Source organism: Dromiciops gliroides, chromosome 2 (assembly GCF_019393635.1).
Source record: "Dromiciops gliroides isolate mDroGli1 chromosome 2, mDroGli1.pri, whole genome shotgun sequence".
NCBI classification, from domain to species: Eukaryota; Metazoa; Chordata; class Mammalia; order Microbiotheria; family Microbiotheriidae; genus Dromiciops; species Dromiciops gliroides.
The window spans coordinates 471,136,355-471,160,503 of NC_057862.1; the positions used below are offsets into that span (position 1 = coordinate 471,136,355).

The window sequence follows — 24,149 nt, forward strand, 5'->3', positions numbered from 1 at the left end:
AGTTGTCACCCATTTGCTATAGGGAAAAGACGAAAAGGTTGTTCCCAGTTGCCATGGTGATGGGGAAAGGTGTTCCCTCGCTCCCAAAGTGACTTAGAAGGCCTGTGCGGTTCCCTGTTGCTATGACAACATGGGGGGCCTGTTCCGTCGCTAGGGAGAGGTGGAAGTATGGGCTGTCCCTCTCTCCCTGCGCCCGGTTGCCGTGGATACGGCGGGTGGCCTAGCCCCGCCCCCTCGGACTCTGACAGCGGCGGCCGCATCGCGCCTGCGCAGTGCTCTCTTCCCCCGCAGTCTCTGTGCGTTGGAGCCGGAGACAGCGGCGGCCTTTGCTCAGGACCCTTCGTCCCGGAGCCCCCAGCCCGCCCGGCCGGCCCGGAGCCTCAGCCACAGCCGCCTCGCCCGTTCCCCCTTTCCCCGTCCGCCGCCCGCCCCTTTTCCCCGCCGCCGCCTCCGCCGGAGCCATCGCCTCGTGCACTGTGAGTCGGGGCCGAGGCGACGGGAGCCGCCGTGGGGCTGAGTCAGCGAGAGGCCCGGGCCCGGGCGGGGGGAGGGGACGGGACAGGACGGGGGGCGGGCCCCCAGCGTCCCCGGCCCTTAGGTGTCCTCCCCCCCCACCCTCGGGCCGCTGCCCCCAGGAGCCCCGCTTCGTCCCCAAGAAGGCCTCCCCAGCAGCCACTCCCCCTCCCCGGGCCGCTCCGAGTCCCTAGGGGGTTGGGGGGGGCACCGACCCTCCCCCCTCCTCTCGGGGGTCCCTTCTCCCCCACCACCACGTGTGGCCCCTCCACACCTCTAGTCTTCTGGGAATCGTTTCCTTCCCCCGTCTCCGCCCATCCTCATCCCCACCCCCCACCCCCTCACCTCTCCTAGACCTGACATCCTTTATCCTCTCTGCTTTTTTCTTCTAGTAGGGGCCAGGAAAGATGGAGAGAGAGGAAAGAAGGGCGGGGAGGCTGGAGGGTCCCCATCTCACTAGCTGGGAATCAATTTGAGGCCATGCCAGGGACCTCCTGCCCACTCACTCCCTCTTGCCTGGACAGGTTTGGGGAAACAGGTCTGGACAGTCCCAACTGGCTGTTGAATCCTATGATTTCAAAGCAGCTTGGGGTGGGGATGGGGGGTGGGTAGCTCAGTGGAGGTGATCCAAGGGGTTCCTACCTATCATTTTCTACTAATGTTTATGGGGCACTCACTAGAGATAGGGTTCTAGGTGGGGCAGCCTCTATGTCCTGTGTTGCCCCCTTCAATCTAATCTTAAGAGTTGGTGGAGATGATGAAGGAAAAGGTTTGCATTTGACAGCTAAGGTAGTGGTATAGTGAAGACCTTTTCAGGATATGATGATGTAAGTTATCTGAAGCAAATTTTCTTTAAAATACACTTATGGTTGGAAGAATTGTGTTTTAGACTATCATAATCTTTTTTCTTTTTTGCTGTTTGTATTTATAATTAAATATGAAGAGGGGGTTAGATTAGAAAATCTCTAAACTGGTTTTCAGCTTAATATGCTAGGAGTCTGATTTAACCTGCAGTAATACAAAATCCATAAGCAATTGTGTTACATGGGATTCTCCCATACTTGCTTAAGGGAAAGGAGATGGAAGAAATATGGTGACCATAAGGTGTATGTCTGAAGCCTGAACTGCAGGTCCTGGGCCTGGAGCGCCCAGCCCAGCTTTCAGCAGTGACTCTGCATGAGGACTGTCTTGATAGGAGTTACAGTACATTTAGGTGTGTGTTGTGTGGTCCTAACATTGGACCTGATCATGTTACATATACTGTCTTATTTTTTCGTGCCCTTTCAGAGTAGGGGTAGTTCTCAAATACCTTAATTTTTCTTAACAGAGACAAAAATCTGCATTGAGGTCAAAGCTACATTAGCTGCATTCAGCCAGGAGCAGCCTTTTAATTAATATGCTTCAACATGAGAGCTCCCTAACCATTCCACTTATGTATTTGTCAATTTCCTTTGAGTCCTTTTTTAAATTTTGCTTATAAATGTCATTGCATGGCTAATAAGCAAGTGTAAATATAAACTAGTTTCACTAGTTGAGTTCCACTGTATGAGATGTTGGTCTTTGCGATTATGGGTTTACTCAGCAAGTGGGATGGAAAAGCATGGTGAATTATATACTCATTTGGATTGGCTGATTGTAGACTGTAATAAATCATGGTATATATGACTCTTTAAAGAGTCCCAGCCTGTTAGCAGCTTCCTTAGACCTCCCTGAGCCACATCAGATTACTATAAAATAGCACAGGTGAAGGCCACTTTTGTATAAACTCAGATATGAAGTGTCAGGGAGAACAGTACTGTAGGCTGTGTCAAATATCACAGACTGTATTTGGTGGACTGTGTCTTTCTCTAGTGTGATAGTGACGACAGGGTCTGAGAGTTCCATTCCTTTTGTTTTTCCCTCTCTGACTTTTGTGGCAGACAGCTTGATAAAATGCCTCACAGGGCAAGAGAAAGCAGCTGGGTCCAAGAACTGTTCCTTTTGTCTTGAGTAGAGTTTGAGAGTCATCAGTGTTAACTGGGAATGGCAGGAAATGCGTTATGATTATGACAGGTCAGAAAGGTGTTCCTTCCAGCTTTCTGTAGGGTAATGATGGTTTAGCACATCAGGCAGGACTTAGATGGATTAATTAGTCTTTTAAATCTGTGTCAAAGTCTAAGAACTACAGTGCAACCCCTTCTACCTGAGTCCTTGGAGAGAATATTCACACAAATTGAAATCATAAAGATACTTAAGTTGAGAGACTGGACTAACACCTTATGGGCTAACCCACTTATGTTAGTTTTTTGGTATAACTAATTGTGCTTTGAGGGACATATAATAATAAAAATAACAATAACTAACATTTATATAGTGCCTACTATGGACTGGACACTATACTAAGTACTTTTCAAATATCTCATTTGATCCTCACAACAACCCTTGGAAGTAGGTGCTATTATGATCTCCATTTTACAGATGAGAGTACTGAGGGAGACAGAGATTAAGCAGCTTGCCCAAGGTCACCCAGCTAGTAAATGTTTTAGGCTGGATTTGAACTCAGGTCTTCTTGACTTCAGACCCAGAGCTCTATCCTTGGCACCATCTAGCTGCCTCTGGATGTAATGAGCTGTGTTACAAGGTTCTATATATTTGTTTTACAGGTTTATATTAAATATACTGAGAAGCATCATGTAAAATGGATAAAGACCTAACCTCAGAGTCAGGAACACATGGTTCGAGTCCTACTCTGACCACATTGACTGTGTGATCCTGGGCAGATCTCTTAACTTCTCAGTGCCCTCGTCAAGTCTCTTACCCTGTAAGTTTCAGGCAGGGTTCTGAAGTCTGCTTTGGTAGAGGAAGTTTCCTCAACTAGGAATTCCTTGTACCAGTAGAATTACAGGTATAGTCCCCATCCCTAGTAAGTGTACCATCTTTCATAATTGATATGCCATCAGCATAGGAGCCCCTTGAAGCTGTTTTTCTAGTAGTGGTGATAGTTTTGCACTGGTCTATTCACCCTCTCTCCCACCCAGTCCCCCTTATAATTGCTGCTCAGGGCTAAGAGGCCCATGTGTGACAATAGAGCAGAGAAAATATGGGGATTGAACCCATGACCTTGGCTTCAGTTAGCATGGTATTCAAACCAACTGACCTAACCAGCTGGCAGAACATTTTGCATCTGCTCTACCTGAGTTTAGCCAAATAGGCTACATCTTGCTGGATGGAAACATAATATTATCTTTGGGGTCAAAATGGACCCTGCCCAAATTTGTTTAGACTCCTTTGAGTAGGAATTAAGGATATGCACACACAAAAATTAATCTACACAGTTATGCAAAACTCTTTAAATATCTTTAAACTTTTCTAATCATAATGTTAGAGCTGGAAAGGACCTAACATAGGCTGCTATGCCAACCCCTTCATTTTTATAGATGGAGAAGCTGGGACCACAGAAATAAAGTGACTTGCTCAAGGTTATATACCTGTTCGGTGATAAAGTGAGGCTAGAGACAGAGTCCCAGAATGAATACTCCGTATTCTTTCATCTACATTACGCTGCCTCATCCTTGCTATTCCAGGATGCTTTGACAAAATAATTTGCTATTATATAATTATCCATATAGATATGGATTGCTTCATCTTTTGGCATATTGCAGAGCCAGGAACATTTTAGCAGGAACCTCTTTTCAAACATTCATTCTTGCCACCAAAAAAGAGAATTCCTTTCACTCATTCTGACTTCAGAAGATGGTTACCAGTTTTTCTTTTTTTTGAGCCTGGATGAGACTTAACAAAGAATAAATGGAGAGTTGAGTGTTTGGGGTCTTCTCAGACTTGTCTCTTGCTGCTGCCTTCCAAAAGCAAAGGGATGTCTGTGCTGTGCTGCTACTTAGCCCATCTTCCTTCCTTTGGGAGCCCAGAAGGAACCTCCAAATCCCAGCCTACATTCACACAAATGGAGAAAATGAAAAAGAGCATTTTGAATATTACTGTAATGACCTTATTCCATACTGAAATTCCAGGAGTAAGACACTGTACTTGCAGGTAGCTTCTCAGTCCCTCAAGGGTAAGTTTGGGCAGGAGTACTGGGAGAATTTTATCCCATAAAGATCTGGCATATGAAATGTTGTTACAACTGCCAAAGTCAGAATATATGAAATGCCCCTTTGTCTCTGGATTTTCAGCTGACCTGGTTATCTGAAAGGCTGGTGTATGCAGTATTTGGCTGTTGGAGCACAGGCTTAGTGTGTTTTTGTGTTTTGTGGGGGTAGCTAGTTTTCCAAGTTCGGCTCAGGCTGGTCTGGCTAATGCCTGTAATTTCTAATGGAAGGGCAGCCCAGGTTTTAAGCAATTTTAGCTGCTTGTGCTTCATGAATGAAGGCTCCATATGGCTTCTCCACTAGTTGTGGGGACAATTTTAATATGTGAGCTTGTCCAGGTCAGCTTCAGCTCAGGTACTCACAGCGACAAGGCATGTGTAGCTGGGAGAAGAGAAGACTCAGGAGGGTTATGATAACTGTCTTCAAGTACATGAAGAGCTGGCATGTGGAGAAGGGATCAGCTCGTTCTGTTTAGCCCCACAGGGCAGAACCAAAAACCATGGGTGGACATTGCAAAGAACTAAAATTGGGCTTGATGTCAGGAAAAACTCCCTAGAAATTAGAACTGTCCCAAGTGGAATGGGCTCCCCTCCTTGGAGGTCTTCAAGCCAAGGTTGGATAACCATTTGTGGGGCAAGATCTAGTAGGGATTCCTTTGGTGCGGGAGTAGGCCTGGTTGACTACTGCAGTTCCTTCCAACTCAGAAATTCTTTGAAATAACAAATGAGCATCAAGGGGGAAAACAAGGAAGGCAAGTCTAAAATTTGCAAATAACCTTAATGGGGGAAAAGGTTGTGGGTTTTTTTAAAGTCATTCTGGTTGACAGCTTCTTCATAAGAAGTCAGAAAAGAGATTATAGAGTCACTAAGGAGCTTGTTTATTTAGGAAGGCACCATAGTCTAGAGGAAAGAATGCTGAATTGGAACTCAGAACAGAGGTTCGCTTGGGACAGACACAACCTCTTCTGGACTTCAGTTTCCTCATCTATGAAATAAAAAATTGTGTTGGATCAATCAACAAGCATCCATCACAGAGATTGCCTCAGCTCTGGTCCTCTGGCCTCATCAGTAACCCCACTCACCTCTCCCCCTCTTATTAGAGGGATGGAGGGCAGAGAACAAACAGCTTCACCCAAATCCTCATTTAAAGAAGGCTCAAAAGCACAAACTCTATTTCCCACTTGTTGCCCTGCTTGAATTAGATTCTACCATTGTCATGTCCCAGCCATTGAATGCCCAGCACTTAGCACAGTGCCTGGCTCAAAGCAGGTACTTAATAAATGCTTATTGTATTGTATTATTTTATTTATTCAGAGCCTACTGTATGCTAGGCACTGTGCTAAGCCATAGCAATACAAACTTTTAAAAATCCCTGCTCCCAAGAGCCTGGAGACAGCATGTACATTTATAAGTAAACATAAAAAAATAAGTAAACATAGAATAAATACAAAATCAATACAAGATAAGGAGGAAGGGCACTAGCAGTTGTGGGAGCCAAAAAAGGCTTAGAATAAAAAGTGGTGCTAGAGCTCAGAGATGGATTCCACAAGGCAGAGATAAGGAGGAAGTGCGTGCTGGGTATGGGGGATCGTCAGTGCCTAAGTATAAAGACAGAAAACAGAACACTAGGTGTGAGGATAAGAGAAGGCAAACTGGACCCGGACAGTACAGTGCAGTAAGGGGAATACTGTGTAATGTGACTGGAAAGAAAGGCTTTGGACCAGCTTGTGAAGGCCTTTAAAATCCAGACAGAAGAGTTTATAGCATATCACCTCCCTAGTCAATCAGTTAATCAGCTAGCATATATTAGGGGTTTACTGTGTTCCAGGCACTGGAGATACAAAGATAAAAATGAAAAAATCTCTGCCTTCAAGGACCTAACATGAATAAGGCAAGATAACATATACACTGTACTTTCAGGTAGTATACAACAAGGCAAAGTTTTGGGGTAGGTCCTAGCAGCTGGGGAAATCAAGAAAAGCCTCTTGTGGAAGGGGATGCTTCAGCTGAGCATCTCAGGAAGCTAGAAATTCTAAGAGTTAATAAAAAGTGAGTGCATTTCAAGCATAGAGGTAGGAGGTGGAATGTCATGTAAGGAATAATAAGGGGGCAGCTAGGTGGTGCAGTGGATAAAGCACCAGTCCTGGATTTAGGAGCACCTGAGTTTCAAGTCTGAACTCAGACAATTAACACACTTACTAACTGTGTGACCCTGGGCAGGTCACTTAACCCTCATTGCCCTGGCGGGGGCGGGGAGGAGGGGGAGGTACAATAAGAAGGGCAGTCTGGCTCAAGAGTGAGTAAATTGTGTGAAGAGGGGTAATGTATAATGAGACTGGAAAAGTTGTATAATGTATAATGTATAATGAGACTGGAGCCCAGTTGTGAAGGACTTTGAATCTAAAAAGAGTTTGTATTTGGTTTTAAAGGTGACTGAGGAGGCAGCTAGGTGGCACAGTGGATAAAGCACCAGCCCTGGATTCAGGAGGACCTGAGTTCAAATCCAGCCTCAGATACTTGACACTTACTAGCTGTGTGACCCTGGGCAAGTCACTTAACCCTCATTGTCCTGCAAAAATAAATAAATAAATAAATAAATTTTAGAAAATAAAAATAAAAGTGACTAGAGAGCCAATCGAGTTTATTGAGCAGGGGAGTGGTGTGGTCAGACCCATGCTTTCAGCCCTAAAGCTAGGTTTCTCATATGGAAAGGGGCAAAGAGACTGGCAAAGGCTACAGTTACATCAGACTACTTCCTTGTCTTTAAATCTATTTGTAGAGTTATATCCTACTACAGGGGGGCAGACTTCCAGAAAGGCTAAAATAGAGATGTGAAAAGCATGGGCTGGGTAGAATTGGACTTCTTCCTTAAGAGAAGTCTGGGCTGACGGGCATGATCCTAGGCCTATAGGTGAAGTTAGGGGGGAATAGAGCTTCCAGAAAAAGATCTTTCAAGATGGCTATGTACCTGGCAACAAAGGGCATCTAATGTTTCTTGCATAAAGAGCTTTAGGAAGCATGCACCTTTCTTCATTATACTTCTTTCCAATCATTTCATGCCCCTTTTGAATTTATTCCTGTTCTGTTAATCTGTTATGGTAAACATTGTAACCTTCTATTATTTAGTTTACTACTGTTATTAAAACAGCAGTTCTAAAAGTGTGGTCTGTAGACTCCCAAGACCATTTCAGAGGTTCTGAGAGGCCAAAACTCTTTTCAAAGGAATATTAAGATGTGATTTGCCTATTTTCCAACTTCATATATATATGAGGCTAGATTTTCTTTGAATTATTGTTGTTCAGTCACATCCAACTCTTCATGATCCCATCAGGGGATTTTCTTGGCAAAGATTCTAGAGTGGTTCTCCATTTTCTTCTCCAGTACATTAAGGCAAACAGGTTAAATGACTTGCCCAGAGTCACACAGCTAGTAAATGTCTGAAGCTATATTTGAACTCAGGTCTTCCTGACTCCAGGCCCAGTGCTTTATCCACTGAAACATCTAACTGCCTCAAGTATTCCTTTGAACATCCCAGAACAATATATCATAACAGATTGAATACAGAATCAGATAGAAAAATCCAACTGTCTTCTTTTAAGCCAGACATTTAAAAGATAGGCAAAAACATGTAAAACAATGTCATTCTTCTCATGAATTTTTTTGTTTTGGAAAATATAGTTGTTTTTCATAAAAATATGTTAATATATGATATGTTTATTATTGTTATTTTGAAAATCTTTTAATTAACTTTTAATTTCTAATATAGTAAATATTGATAGCTATACAACCACATGAACAAAAGCTCTTTGGGGTTCTCAGTAATTTTTAAGAGCGTAAAGGGCTCCAAAAAGTTTGAAAATTGCTGTATTAGAGTAACTTGCTTGCAGCCTCTGAAAAATCTTTCTGCTTAATATTCAAAAAGTAGTATTAATGTTATTACTAGTAGCTTAAATTTACATAGATTTTAAATTTTCGGGGAGGGGTGAGGCAGTTGGGGTTAAGTGACTTGCCCAGGGTCACACAGCTAGTAAGTGTCAAGTGTCTGAGGTCAAATTTGAACTCAGGTCCTCCTGAATCCAGGGCCGGTGCTTTATCCACTGCGCCACCTAGCTGCCCCGATGTTAAATTTTTTTATGTACTTTATATATATTCTCATTTGAACTTCTCAGTGCTAAAGTAGGTAATACAAATATTGCTTTTATTTTACAGATGAAGAAACTGGGACTCAGAAATTTTCATTTGCCCAAGGTCACACAGCTTAAAAAAATAGCAGAACAGGGACCCAAATTAACTTTTTGGATGTGTGTGTGTATATGTGTGCATTCTCTTTCTAAAAGGAAACTAGCTGAAATACCCAGCACTCTGCTATAGCTTTATACTTTATATTCATGTATATGACTTTGACCTGTGAAGGAAACTGAAAAACATAGATAATGTAGTGACATGTCCAAGGTCATGCAATTAGTTCATGACAGAGCTGGGATTGGTGTCTCAGCTTCCAGTCAGGTGCCCTTTATCATAGTTCATATTTATCAAATGCAGGCCTCTACTTTCAGTCATGTTTCATTTAAGTCATTTAGAATAAATAACTAATCAGTGCCTGTTATGTGCTAAGATGTTGGGAATACAAAGACAAAAATGAAATAGCCCCTGCCTTTGTGGAATTTACACTGATAGGATAAGCAACATGTACACAGACACAAGGTAAGTACAAGGTCATTTCAGGGGTGAGAAATTGGTAGCTGTGGTCACTGAGAAAGACCTCATTTAGGAGGTTGAGGCACTTGAGCCAAGCTTTGAAGGAAGCTAGGATTCTTAGTGGTGTAAATGAGGACAGAGAACATTTCAGGAATTGGGGGACAGACAACTTGTGTACAGGCACAGACATGAAATTCAGTGTTTTGTATAAGGAGCCCCAAGTGAGATAGTTTTGTTTGGAACCATAGAGTGTGTGAAAGGGATTAGTGTGTAATAAGTCTGGAAAGGTAGACTGGAGCCAGAAGGGCTTTAAATACCAGAGGACTTTGTATCTGATCCTCCAGTCAACAGGGACCTATTGAAGCTGCATTAGAGATAAGTGAAGATAGAGAGTTGTTCTCTAGATGATAGTATAGTTAGTGAATTCAGAACTAGTTGAATAAGTGGACCAATGGATCCATCTTAAGTGGAGTGTTCCTAGGGCCTGTCCATGGCCCAGTTGCTTGGCTAAAAATAACATTTTTATCAGTGATCTGAGTGAGTGAGTGAGTGAATGAATGAATGAATGAATGAATGAAGTGAAAAAAGCATATATTATGTTTCCTTTGTGCAAAGCACTGAGAGTAACAAGACAGTCTCTTTTCTCAAGGAGCTCACAATCTAAAAGGGGGAGATGACACATATAAGAAGTCTCAACTGCATGTCAGATAGCAACAGCCATTAACCCTTAGGGTACAACAGCAAAGCAGATGGTAATATATGTTCTTTAGGGGCAGCTAGGTGGCGCAGTGGATAGAGCACCGGCTCTGGAGTCAGGAGTCCCTGAGTTCAAATCCAGCCTCAGACACTTGACACTTACTAGCTGTGTGACCCTGGGCAAGTCACTTAACCCCAATTGCCTCACTAAAAAAAATATATATGTATGTATGTATGTTCTTTAATGTCATTTCCTTTGATAATACCATGGCCAGTTCTCATACTGAACCACTGGAAAGTACCAAGGACTTTTGTGACAAGATCTTTCTTTTCCAAGTCTTCAGGAGCAGATGCTTCTGCCGTTAGTTGCCAGGTTTCATCTTGCTAAGGGTTGCTTATCTGGATGATTGCAGTGTGTCATCAAAGATTAGGAAAGGGAACTGACCTCTGAGGCAGGAGGCCCTGGGATCAAATCCTGCTTCTGACATGTCCTAGCTGTGTAACTCTGTAGAAGTCACTTACCCTCTGACTGCCTCCTGGCAACTCTCTTAGACAATCAGTTATAGATCAATCAGTGATCTGCATTGGTATACAGAGTTTTCTTATGGAGGATTCCACACAATAATAAAATCATGGGTCTGGGTTTTTTTGTTTTTTTCTGTGTGTGTGTGTGAGAGAGAGAGACAGAGACATGCTTTGAGTTGCTTTTCTAGTAGTTATGATAGGTTAACCTTAATAATTTACATTATCACTTAGTCTGTCTTTTTAAGAAAAATTCTGTTGATGCATTTTGATTTTTAAATTTCTCACCTTAGAATTTATTTTTGTGTGTGTGTGATTCTAGGTGCCCCTAGAATTTATTTTTAATAGTATGTTGTTTTATGTTTACAGTTGCATGTGAAGATAATTTTCAACATTTATTTATTTTTTATTTATTTATTTTTTTTAGTGAGGCAATTGGGGTTAAGTGACTTGCCCAGGGTCACACAGCTAGTAAGTGTTAAGTATCCGAGGCCAGATTTGAACTCAGGTACTCCTGACTCCAGGGCCGGTGCTCTATCCACTGTGCCACCTAGCTGCCCCCAACATTTATTTTTGCAAGATTTTGAGTTCCAAATTTCTCTCCCTTCCCTCCCACCTCCCAAAGCCTGCAAGCAATTTGATACAGGTTATACATTACAATGATGTTAAACATTTCGACATTAGTTTATGTTGTAAGAAAAGAATCAGAACAAAAGGGAAAACCCACAAGAAAGAAGAAACAAAAAACAACAAAGGTGAAACTAGTATGCTTTGATCCGCATTCAGGCTCCACAGTTCTTTTTCAGGATGTGGAGAACATTTTACATCATGAGTCTTTTGGAACTGTCTTAGATAATTGTATTGCTGAGAAGAGCTAAGACTATCACAGTTGATCATCACACAATGTTGTTGTTATTGTGTATAATGTTCTCCTGGTTCTGCTCACTTCACTCAGCATCAGTTCATGTTAAGTCTTTCTAGGTTTTTCTGAAATCCGGCTGCTCATCATTTCTTATATCACAGTAATGTTCCATTACATTCATATAGCACAACTTGTTCAGCCATTCCCCATTTGATGGGCATCCCCTCAATTTCCAATTCTTTGCTACCACAAAGAGCTGCTATAAATATTTTTGTACAGGTGAGTCCTTTTCCCTTTTTTTAGGATCTCTTTGGGAGATAGACCTAGGAGTGGTATTTCTGGGTAAAAGGGTATGCAGTTTTATAGCCTTTGGGGCATAGTTCCAAATTACTTTCCAAAATGATTGGATCAGTTCTCAACTCCACCAACAATGCATTAGTGTTCCCAATTTTCCCACATCTTCTCCAACATTTATCATTTTCCTTTTTTGTCATATTATCCAGTTGGATAGGTGTGAGGTATACCTCAGAGTGGTTTTAATTTGTATTTCTCTAATCAACAGTGATTGAGAACATTTTTTCATATGGCTATGGATAGCTTTAATTTCTTCATCTGAAAACTGCCTGTTCATATCCTTTGACTATTTCTCAATTAGGGAACCTTAGAATTTGTTTTGTTGGACTATGCATGCTTTTGATGAAAGAGGTTTTTTGTTTGTTTTTATAGTTGTTCAATGGGGAGGGACAGTAGGAGGACTACATTATAAATGAAATACAAAAATAAATATATTTTAATCTCCTCTCCAATCCTCCTCTGAGCCTACTCTTTTAATTTTATTATTATTTTTTTTAGTGAGGCAATTGGGGTTAAGTGACTTGCCCAGGGTCACACAGCTAGTAAGCGTTAAGTGTCTGAGGCCGGATTTGAACTCAGGTACTCCTGACTCCAGGGCCGGTGCTCTATCCACTGTGCCACCTAGCTGCCCCTGAACCTACTCTTGTAATACAGAAAAACAGTTCTGCAAAACTGACTGCCACACTGACCGTATCCTAACCCTAAACCCTCCTTTTGTCCACAGGGATCTATTTGCAAGATAGCATACCTGGACTGGGGTGACCATGGAAAAATTTCTCTCTGTACTTGACTTAATATCTTAAATTAGATTAAATCCATGGTCTTCTTGAGTTTGTTAGCTAAATTACCATGGAAAAGATCTTAAATGTTATCCTCTCCAATTAATAACCCAATGCATGAATCCCGCCCCCCCCCCTCCACCACATTCCTGACAAATAGCTATCCAGCCTCTGCTTGAACATTTACAGCTGTGGGGAACTTATTGTCTCATAAAACAATATTTGGGGCTTTAATTGCTTCATTTGACCATGAAATGAAAGCTTATGCTCTCTTTGGAGGGGCGGGGCCGGGCAATGAGGGTTAAGTGACTTGCCCAGGGTCACACAACTGGTAAGTGTAAAGTGTCTGAGGCCAGATTTTAACTTAGGTCCTCCTGAATCTAGGGCTGGTGCTTTACCCACTGTGCCACCTAGCTGCCCCCAGGCTTATGCTCTCTTAAGAATTTCTCTTAATAAAAATAACCTCTATAATATTTGGCATATGTAGATATATGTTTACATATACCTTCATATGTCAATGTCAGTTACATGGAATCCAGCACTTGAAAGTGAGTTTGATATACAAACCACCATTGCTCAGTTTAAAACCAACTGAGCAACATCTATGGTTTCAGATGTCTGCAATGATTCTTCAGTGTTGTAGCCTCTATTGGCCATCTATACCTGGGGAGCCTAAGGTGTTTAATCCCTTTTGAGGGACTCTATTCACAGTCTCTATGCTGTTGTGATGACTGGTCACTCCACACCAAATACTTTCCTTCCAGATGCCTCTGTATATAACCACAGAGTCTCTTCAGTGATGGAGTAAGAAAGGGCATGCCGTGGTCCTTTGTGCTTTTGTGCCTTAAAAGTGTAGCACAGGAATACCATCAAGTGGAGTAGTTTCTGATTGTGAGATGTAAGACATAGGTGTAATTTTTTAAAGAAAAAAGTAGGTCTTAAAGAGAGTGTTTTCTGTACCTTCAAACTTTTGTGATTTAGAATTTTAAAGAAGCATTTCAGAAGAGCCCTAGTGAAGAACCTCTTCCTTCTGCCTTATATTTTACAGTTTCATTTTTGGTTTTGGTTTTCATTTTTAAAGAAATTCTGTAACTAACATTCTTCCCGTCCAAACCAAAAATCCTGCCTTGGCCTGCCTCTATTTTTTTTGGCCATGTGTTAATCTACTTAGAATTCCTGGCATTGCCTGCTAATGCTGAGCCCTGCCACATCCTCTCTGACCACTGGCCCCATTTCTATAGAAGTGCAAGAGGAGGCTAAAAAACAAGAACAAAAAAAAAACCATTCCAATTGTCCATAACCATGGTATCAGCAAAGGGCTAAACTGGTAGCGTTGTTCTGGCTATTCCGGTATACCAGCTTTGCAACCACAACATCATTAAGGGACAAGACCAACAACATTCCTCTTGCCCCTGGTATAGATAGCAGAGATCATTATATTTGCACTTAAATAATTTATCCCCCCCACCATGTATTTCCTTGATTGGCTAGCCTCCTGGACATATGTCTGACTGCCCACTTGGATGGTTAATCTAGAGTACCGGGGGAATATGTTTCTGGCATCATTTTAGGGATCCAGGGCTTAGAGCATACAGAACATATGGGCTGTCATGCAGCTCTGCTTGTGCTGCCGTAAATGTTTTCTAAGCAATATCTGTCTTGTCTTCTAAACTGCTCTGACTACCCAAACACTTTTTGTCTAGGCTGGTATAAAGGCCTCCTCTACTACGTGTGCTTATTAGTGAGTAGCTTTGTGGATTTGTTTGTGATGGCAGCTTACTGTAGAGTGATTACAGGGCAGGATTCACCCAGGCCCAGGAGAATTGATGTCCTATTCCTGAGTGATCTAAAATGTTTGCTGACTGGCAAGAAATAAAATCGTGGGCGCTTCTGAGTCAGTGAGACCAGTTGGGTTAATGAGTATATGTGAAAGGGCAAGGCTTGGAAGACTGGGTGAAACTGAATAGCCCTTCCCATGTGTGGAGTTCTTCACTGAATCCTTATCTGTTGTGGTTTTATGTGTACTGCAAAGTCAGGCTTTTCTTTTAGGCACCTGACTTTTGGCAGCCAGCCCACTGAATCCTTGTTGATCTCTGCAGGTTATCAGCAATTTGGATTTATTCTCTGGTTGCCTTGATTTTTTAGATGGGAATAGTCCAGACTTGGAAGTTCCCAAGATAGAAGTTGATTTAATTTTGGCATTCCTTTGATATACCTTTCAGTTCTTGGCATTGTCCCCTGCTCTTAGATGTGCTGTTCTGTGTTGGCCTCAGAAACAGCAGAATGCAGTTTTGGGTGTGAGCAGGGAGATGCTGGGGCTAAGCATTAAGCCTTTGTTGTATCAAGTCCAGAGACACCCAAATTTGTGGGTTATTCATACAGATTTGTATATTGTGTTCATAGGGCCCTCGTACAAATCACAGTGTCAATCAACAGACTTATTGATCATCTGTTTTGAACTTAGTATGGTGCTAGGTAATATGGGATACAGAAGATGTGTATTAATTCCTTCCCACAATGAACTTAGTTGGGGAAATGAGATATAAAATGGCTAGTGAACGGGGCAGCTGGATGGCGCAGTGGATGGAGCACCGGCCCTGGATTCAGGAGGACCTGAGTTCGGATCTGGACTCGGACACTTGACACTTGCTGGCTGTGTGACCCTGGGCAAGTCGCATAACCCTCATTGCCCTAAAAAGAAAAAAAAAAAAGCAAAAAAAAAAATTGGCTAGTGAACAAAATAGTATTGAGTGTGTGTATATGTATATGTATACATACATATTATTTACTGGTATAAAAATGCTAAATTGTAATTGTACATTACAGATACAAGGTAATATATAAGATGTTAATTCTACACTACAAAGTGCAAAAATAGTTTAGAAAGGAGGCAGCTAGGTGGCACAGTGGATAAAGCACCGGCCCTGGATTCAGGAAGACATGAGTTAAAATCTGGCCTCAGAAACTTGACACTAACTGTATGACCCTGGGCAAGTCACTTAACCCTCATTGCCTTGCCCCCCAAAAATATTTTAGAGAAGAGCTAGAATTATCACAGTAGACTTCTTGGAGGAAGTGGTAGAAGCAGAACCAGAATGGTACAGTGTAATAGAAATTGAGAGAAAATGTTCTGAATTGAAGAGTGGTAGGTAGTATCAGATGCTACTGAGTAGTTCAAAAGGATTTAGCCTGTGAAAAGGCCATTGGGTTTGGCTGCAAAGAGCTTGTAGGTGAAATCCTTTCTACGCTTGGAAATGATAGAGATAGGAACCATTTTTTAAGATTGGGAGAGAGCACATATGAAGGAAGATGAGAACTCTGTCTCCTATCATTCAAGGCCCCAACCTGCCTTTCCAGACTTAAATATCACTACTTCTTTTCATGTACTCTATTCCAGCCAAACTGGGTTACTAATTGCCTCCCCCCATTCTCATTCTGTTCTCTCTTGCCTTTGCTCAAGCTGTTTGCCATTCCTAGAATAGATTCTCCATGAATTCCCTCCTCCTAAACCCTCTGTGCCAATCTCTACCTCTTGAAATCTTTTCCTTCAAAGCCCAACTCAGATACCACTTCTTCCATGCCTCTATAATCCAAGTAATTTCATCTTCTACAGATTTCTCACTGTAAAGGTCCAGAAACATGTTTTAAATCTATTATATTCTGCCTTATATCACAGTTATATGTATATATGTCTTCTCCCTGCAAGTAGATTATAAGCTTCTCAAGGGCAAGGTCTGTGTGTTGTGTCCTCTTTGTGTCCTTAGGACTTTGCACATAGTGATCAATTAATGAATATTTCTTATTTAAATTGAAGAACAAGGTCAAGTAAGCTGAAGAGGCTGAAGATGCTAGCAAGATGAGATAAGCATGGAATCAAGTTTCTCTGCCTCAAGAGGCAGGAAGGGATGACATTTAGGACATGAATGAAAGGTTTAGCTTCTCAAAAGGAAGAGGACTACCTCTTTCTCTAAGACTAGTTGCAAGGAAGAGGAAATGGATGTAAAGACAGGTATGTTAAGATGAAGATAAGGGAGCTCATTCGGTGATTCTCAATCTATTTGGTAAAGAAGTAATCTGTGTTGAGGAAAGATGGGATTGTAATCTTGAGGAGATCTAGAATAGTCACTCTAGAGAGAGTCTTAAAATATGTAAGAGAGAGATAAAGGGATTATTGAATAGAGATTAGGTCCAAGTTGATGTTTGACAGCACGAATTTGTAATGGATCTAGTCTGCATAGTTCTGTATCTTCTTTCCACCAATGGTCAGTGCAGAAGCAAATACAGTCAGTTCTTCTATAATGCTTGTCATTGAAAACTCAAATTTGTTCCAACACAATTGATTAGAGAATATTTTGAACATAACTTAACTTTGCTGATGCTCAATTTCTTCTGTGAGAAACAGCGAGAATGCAGAAAATTGTAGCACTTTACAATAATTCACAAACTGCAGCCCTTCTGACACCTACTTCCACAAGCAAACTTGAGGTCTTTGTTAAGGTAAGGTGCCCTTTACTGTATTATCTTTTTTTTTTTTTTTCTTATGAGATATTTTATTTTTTCCGTTACATGTAAAGATAGTTCTCAACTTTTGTTTATACATGCTTTACAATTTCAGATTTTTCTCCCTCCCTCCCCTCCCTCCCCCCTCCCCTAGACAGCAGGTAATCTGATATAGGTTATATCTATATATCTCTATACATATACATATAGATATATATATACACACACACATATATATACACATAATAACATTAATCCTATTTCTGCATTAATCCTGTTACAAGAGAAAGAATCAGAGCAGTGATGCAAAACTTCAAAATAGAAAAAAAAACACAACAGCACCCAAAACAAAAGAAATAATATGGTTCAATCAGCATCTATACTCCACAGTTCTTTCTTTCTTTTTTTTTTTCTTGGATTTGGAGATCCTCTTCTATCATGAGTTCCCTGGAACTCTTCTGTACCATTGCATTGGTGAGAAGAATATAGTCCATCACAGTAGGTCAACACTCAATGTTGATGATACTGTGTACAATGTTCTTCTGGTTCTGCTCATCTCACTCATCATCAGCTCACGTAAGACCCTCCAGGTTTCTCTGAACTCTTCCTGCTCATCATTTCTTACAGCACAATAGTATTCCATTGTATTCATATACCACAACTTGTCCAGCCATTCCCCAATTGATGGGCACCCCCTCAACTTCCAATTCCTTGCTACCACGTAAAGAGCAGCTATAAATATTTTTGTACATGTGGGTCCCTTTCCCCCTTCCATGATTTCTTTGGGCAAAAGACCTAAAAGTGGGATTGCTGGGTCAAAGGGTATGCACAGCTTTATCGCCCTTTGGGCATAATTCCAAATTGCTCTCCAGAATGGTTGGATCAGCTCACAGCTCCACCAACAATGCATTAGTGTTCCAATTTTCCCACAGCCTCTCCAACATTTATTATCTTCCTTTTTTGTCATTTTAGCCAATCTGATAGGTGTCAGGTGGTACCTCAGAGTTGTTTTAATTTGCATCTCTCTAATCATTAGAGATTTAGAGCATTTTTTCATATGGGAATAGATAGCTTTGGTTTCTTCATCAGAAAACTGCCTGTTCATATCCTTTGACCATTTCTCAATTGGGGAATGACTTGGATTCTTATAAATTTGATTTAATTCCCTATATATTTTAGAGATGAGGCCTTTATCAGAAGCACTGGCCTCAAAAATTGTTTCCCAGCTTTCTGCCTCCCTTCCAATTTTGGATGCATTGCTTCTGTTTGTACAAAAATTTTTTAATTTAATATAATCAAAATCATCCACTTTGCATTTTATAATATACTCTATCTCATGTTTGGTCAAAAACTGTTCTCCTTTCCAAAGATCTGATAGGTACACTATTCCTTTCTCTCCTAATTTACCTATGGTATCACCTCTTATGTCTAAATCATGTATCCATTTTGACCTTATTTTAGTATAAGGTGTAAGATGTTGGTCTAAGCCTAATTTCTGCCATACTATCTTCCAGTTTTCCCAGCAGTTTTTGTCAAATATTGAGTTCCTATCCCAGAAGCTGGAGTCTTTGGGTTTATCAAACACTACATTACTAGTGTCATTTACTACTGCATTTCCTGAGCCTAGCCTATTCCATTGATCTACCACTCTATTTTTTAGCCAGTACCAGATAGTTTTGATGACTGCCGCTTTATAGTAAAGCTCCAGGTTTGGTACCGCTAACCCACCTTCCTGTGAATTTTTTTTCATTATTTCCCTGGATATTCTTGATTTTTTGTTTTTCCAGATGAATTTTGTTATTATTTTTTCTAGCTGTATAAAATAATTTTTAGGTAGCCTGATTGGTATGGCACTGAATAAGTAAATTAATTTAGGCAGTATTGTCATTTTTACTATATTAGCTCTGCCTATCCATGAGCAATTGATATCTTTCCAATTATTTAGATCTGATTTGATTTGATTTGTATTATCTTTTAGTGCAGTCAGAGCTGTGGGAAGAAAGAGCTAGTCTACCCCTTCTTTCCCCACCTCCTTACCTCCAACTTTCCACCATGGCCTCCAATCCCAGATTCTAGAATTATGGCCTGCCCGACTTTCGGGAGATTTTGCCAGCCCTGGCCATGGGAACCTGGTGAGGCCAAGCAGCAGCCTGAGGCTGCAGAAGCTACAATTTTTTATTATGATATGTGTGTATTTCTCAACTATTAACATGTATAAAATTATCACTAAATGTTAATAAAAAGCTACTATTTTACGAATTAGATTTTTAAGTCACTGATGAAGTTTTTGAGTGTTGTTTCCCAACCCATTTTTCTCCCATAAGCCCTATGATTTTTATTGTGCTGTGTTTTGCATAGTAAGGGCTTTTTGAGAACAAGTTATAGCAGAACTGACTGTAGTGTATATGGAGGTGAGTGGAAATGGTGATTGATTGTTGGGGGCTTGATAAAAAAAAAAACCTGTGGAGGATCTAATAAAGATAATTTAAGTGAGAGAGAGCAGCAACATCGAATTAGCTTATCATGTTGACAGAGGTGGATAAATAGGCCAGTGAATCCAGAAAGATGGGTTGATGGTCCAAGTGAAATGAGAGGAACTGAGTAATTTTATAGGTCCCAGTGAGTATAGAAAGCCAATTCAGTATATATAGGAAAGAAGACAGGTAAGGATGTTGTAGTTTCAGATGAAGGTGGGGATTTTGAGGGGAAAATATCAAATTAAAGATTCTGAAAGTGGACTAGTACTGTTTGGTGATGAGGTATAAGAGACTGGGATGTGACAGAAGATAGAGGTTAGTAGAGTAAAGGCTGGGAAGGTTTTTAAATTGTGAGTATTCTCACAAAGGATATGATCTCTACCTGTGTTTGGTCACCAGCCATAAGCACCTATGATTCTCTTTCTCACTCTGGAGAGGAGCCACACCTGCCAGCCTTTATTTGGCCCCAGTTGTACTTTTTGGGGAATGCATCCCCCAAACCAGACCCTGAAACTCTCTTTACAGACTCCTTATTCCCTGTTAGGACCCTGTACCCTGCCCAACTCTCCTCCTGTCCAATTAGCACCCCCCCGCCCCAACAAATCTTCATGTATTCAGGCTGTGTTCCACTCATGTGCTACTGCCTGGTCTAGGCCTCTGGGCAACCTAGGCTTACCTACTTCAGGTTCATACCTATCTTTTTCCTTCACTTTGTCCTGATAATCCTGGATGATTCATCTTTCAGCATACTAAGTGAACCCTAGTTGGGCCATCTCAGCCTTACAGCACCAGTGTCCTGTTTATAAGGCCATGCTAACCTGCCTTGCCCTCGCTTGTCTTCTTGCTGCACCCACTTGAGCCTGTGCTGATACAAGGACCTTAGAGGTTGAGGGACCTGATATAAACATTGCAGAGGATGATGGCAGGAGACAGAAGAGAAGAAAATGTGAGTCAGATGCTGACATATTTTCAGAAGGTAGAAGAAGGTGACCACTGACTTTCATTCTCTCCTGTGGCCACACAGCTATCCTGAATCCTGCTGTGATATTGTACAAATGTGTCATTTCCATAATAACAGAACTGAGCAAGATAATTGATGATGGGTCTGCACCTGGCTTTTCCAGGGTTAGACAAATAAATCAAATAGTTACGGTTCACTTCTGGCTGGGACAAAAGCTAAGAGATCTCATTTTGCACCTAGAGTCAAATAAACAGAAACCTCCTGCCTCTGTTCCTATTATTTTTCTTTCCCAGGAGGTCTGCAGGGAGGCAGTTCAGAACTCCCTTTAGTTCCCTATTTAGAACACCTGCACAGGCATGAGTGGGAAGCAGGGTGACATCATGGAAAGACACCTAGGTCCTAGTCCCCCCTCTGCAGTCACTTCACCTCTTCAGGACTGTTTCCTCAGCTGTCAAGAGGGTGAGGTGCTCACACCAGCTGATCTCAAAAGTCTGTTCCAGGCCCAAAATGGTTCTATGAAAGAGGTCTTGAGGGGGCAGCTAGGTGGCACAGTGGATAGAGCACCGGCCCTGGAGTCAGGAGGACCTGAGTTCAAATTCGGCCTCAGACACTTGACACTTACTATCTGTGTGACCTTGGGCAAGTCACTTAATCCCAATTGCCTCACTAAAAAAAAAGAAAGAAAGGTCTTGGGACAAGTTGATAGTGGTAGTAATGACATGAAGACCGAAGTCCTTACTATCCAGGAATGGGAATTTATTTGTTTTGTTTTGTTTTGTTTTGTTTTAATGAGGCAATTGGGGTTAAGTGACTTGCCCAGGGTCACACAGCTAGTAAGTGTTAAGTGTCTGAGGCTGGATTTGAACTCAGGTACTCCTGACTCCAGGGCCCGTGCTCTATCCACTGCACCACCTAGCTGCCCCCAGGAATGGGAATTTAAAAGCATGTAATGGATCCATAGGGATGAGAAGAATGGGAGAAGTTTGGACATCAGTAAGATATGACAGCAGAGTCATCATTTGAAGGAGTGTCAGGTTTTCATTGATGCAGTGAATTAAAGATGTGTAAAATAAGTCCAGAGAAAAGTAAGTTTACTCAGAGTGAAATGGAGGGTTCTAGAGGTCACAGCAGAAAGGTGAAGTGAGGGTGGCAGGGGCTCAAGGAGTGCAGAACTGAGGAGAGCAAGGAATGACCAAGATGGATATGAAAGTTTGGGTTGAAGAATACCTCTTATGAGCAGAATCCTCTAACATGGATATTTCATGCACAGGGAAGAACCAGCTTCTCTCATGTATGTAATATTAAATAAAGTAAAAATAGTTAATTCAATCTGTTGCAAATATTATTTGGACCATAGTGTACAAAAAATAAATAAATTCGATCATATCCCAAATTAGGAAAAAACCAGAAATTTCTCTGTTTTCTCTTTTCAATCTTGTAACCCCTACTTGCCTACTCCTTTCACAAGCTTTCACACAACCTCTGACTTGTAAAGGTGATCAGTAAGCCAGAGGAAATGGTGCCAACCTGGAAAATATGGGATTTGGTGTGTCAAAAGAGAAGGGACAACTCATAGTTATAACTGGGTAGGGGGAGAGGAAGGAAAAGAAAATTGCTGCATGAATAGATAGTTCCACTTTTTAAGGACCTTGTACCTCCATGTAGGGAGAATGCTATAGGATACCAAGTTAATTTGAAGACAGAATGCTGTACCTACTCTCAGACTCAGTCACTCCATCAGATGTTTGATGAACTGTTTTTCTTTGTTATAAGAGAAGGTTCAGTTATCCAGGACTGGTTATTTGCAGAAATGACTGTGACATAACAAAAGGCAGCAATGCAACTTAGTTTTCTAAGAGGAAGTAGTGAATGAAGGAATGGCAGAGCTAGATTCCCCTTCCAAATTCAAGGACCAGCCAGCCTCCTTATGGGAACCTTTTCAAATAAGGACTGATGGTAGGAGGGGAGTTGGAGAGGTGAGTCCTTTAAGTGTTGCCATAGAAAGATAGAATACTGAAGCATCCCATCTCTTCCCCTGAAATAAAATTAATATTGAGCTCCATGTTGTTAATTGTCTTATATATTGGATAGGACTCCTTTGCTTTCCATATAGAACTTTTCTACTATCAGGATTTGTATATGGACTCCCTGTGGCCCTGATAGAGAAAGAAACAGGTTAAGACTGTCTACTATGAAGGACCAAAGGAACCAAGTTCTCTTGCACTAATAATCACTCATTTATTTGGGGCTCATTCTTCAACCCAAGGACTAAGACTGTTCTACCAATTCCATTGGCAACATATTTTGGGGAATTCCTAGCATAGGGTACTTTATGTGCATATTAGGCTCCTCAGAATAACCAAACTGCTTCTTAAAAGTCTGTTAACCCTGAAAGAGCAAATCTTATCAGTCTGACCTTAAAGCTGTGGAGGACTTCTGGCAGCTCAGGTCAGTTCAATGCTGATAATGATGGTTAAGTTTTTTTACAGAGAATCACCAAGCTGGAAGGTACATTAGGCAGCATCACATTAAACTTATATTTAAACAAGAATTCCTTCAACAGCACCCTTGACTTACAGTCATACAGCCATCATTTTTAGGCCTCATGTGACAAGGTCTCACTCCCTCCAAAGGCAGCTAATTCCACTTTGGAACATCTGTGATTGTAAGAGAACATTTGACTATCAGTACCAACCTCAGCCCCTCTGCTTTATAATGGACCCTAGAAATCATCCAAGTCCAGTGTGTATCTGAACATGAATCTCTTTGACAGCATCCCTGACAAGTGGTCATATAACATCTCTGTGAAGACTTTGGTGAATGAACCAGCTCCCTGAGTCCTATCCCAAGAAAACAAGAATCCCTAGAAAGGCTCTAGAATTGGATGCTGAACCTTAGTCCAATCCTCTCCTTTGATGTGGCCCTATCATAAGCATAGCTGACCCAACAGCAGATGACGATCAGTACCTTTTGTCCCAGGAAAAGCCTGGACAACTCTTGTGCGGCCAGCATGGTAACCCTTAAAAAGGCCAAAGTACTTCCCCTCTGCCATTTTACTAGCTTTTTCAGGTACTATTAACAACGGAATCTGGCAAGAATCTTATGCACAAGGAAAGAACAACTCTCATCTTGGCAAATAGAGCCATCCCCAACTAACTGTAAATTCCTCTATCCCTTTCTCCCAAATTCTTGCCTTCATGTATTCACATGAGTTGTAAAATGGCACAGTAGGTAGAGTGATGGGCCTGGAGTCAGGAAGATCTGAGTTCAAATCCAGATTCAGATACTTACTAGCTGTATGACCCTGGACAAGTAACTTAACCTCTCAGTCTCAGTTTCCTTATCTATAAAAATGGGGTCAATAATGACATTTAAATCACAGGGTTGTTGTCAGAATCAAATAAGATAATATTTATGAAATACTTTGCAAACCTATGCCATAAACTATAATACTTAAAACTATAGTAGCTTATTGTTGTCGTTGTTATCATTTCCTCTGTCTGGAATAATTCTTCTCATTATAATCCTTTGTTTCTTTCAAGACCCAGCTCGTTTTTCCATGAAGTCTTTCCTGATTTTGACACTTCTCCTCTCCTATAGCTTAAAAGGACCTCTCCTCAGGATTTTCTAAAACACTTTTATTTGTTTCTCTCCCCTATCCTTTTCTGCTGTATGTCAGTACTTACTTAAGCTTCTTGAAGGT

General features: G+C 41.3%; 1 protein-coding gene across 2 annotated transcripts in view; it reads left to right on the forward strand.

The window, feature by feature from the left end:
• Positions 1 to 275: 275 nt before the first annotated feature.
• Positions 276 to 24,149, forward strand: part of MAPRE3 (microtubule associated protein RP/EB family member 3) — an 85,967-nt gene continuing 62,093 nt past the window's right edge. Inside the window, exon 1 of one of the 2 annotated variants that reach the window (XM_043984405.1) lies at positions 276 to 476. The gene's annotated coding sequence lies outside the window, so the exon portion shown is untranslated. The remainder of the gene's footprint in view (positions 477 to 24,149) is intronic. The other variant, XM_043984404.1, reaches the window with a different exon arrangement.